Raw genomic sequence first — 743 nt, forward strand, 5'->3', positions numbered from 1 at the left:
AAAGCCCACTCACAATCATCTGACCACACAAATGGTGGAGAAGGTTCCTGTCTTTTTGGTGCACCTCTTTTCTTCTTCCTTGGGTCTCCAGAAGTCAAGCGATACAAAGGTGCTGCAAGTGCAGAGTAGCCTTTTACATAGCGCCTATAATATCCTGTGAACCCAAGAAACTGCAAAACTTCTTTTCGATTTGTGGGTTTTGTCCAAGCTTTTACTTTAGAAATCTTCTCTGGGTCTGTCTTGATGCCCTCTGGTGACACCAAATGACCCAGGTACTGAACTTCCCTTCTCACCAGCTGGCACTTTGAAGGCTTCAACTTGAGTCCATGCTCACAAAGGCGGTCGAACACTAACTGAAGCCTCTCCAGATGTTCATCAAATGTCTTGGAGAATATGATCAGGTCATCAAGATAAATCAAAAGGTGGGTGAAATTAAGGTCTCCAAAACAACATGTCATAAGCCTTTGAAAGGTGGACGGGGCGTTCTGTAGGCCAAAAGGCATTCTGCTTGATTCATACAGTCCCATTGGAGTGCTAAATACAGTTTTGTGTCTGTCTTGCTCAGCCACCTCCACCTGCCAGTATCCAGATGTGAGATCAAGTGTAGAGAAGTACTTTGCTTGTCCCAGGGACTCAAGTGCTTCCTCGATTCTATGTAGGGGGAAGGCATCCCTCGTGCTGCAGGTGTTAAGCTTCCTGTAGTCTATACAAAGTCTAAGAGACCCGTCTTTTTTTGTAACAAC

This window comes from Oryzias melastigma, linkage group LG20, assembly GCF_002922805.2.
Source record: "Oryzias melastigma strain HK-1 linkage group LG20, ASM292280v2, whole genome shotgun sequence".
NCBI lineage: Eukaryota > Metazoa > Chordata > Actinopteri > Beloniformes > Adrianichthyidae > Oryzias > Oryzias melastigma.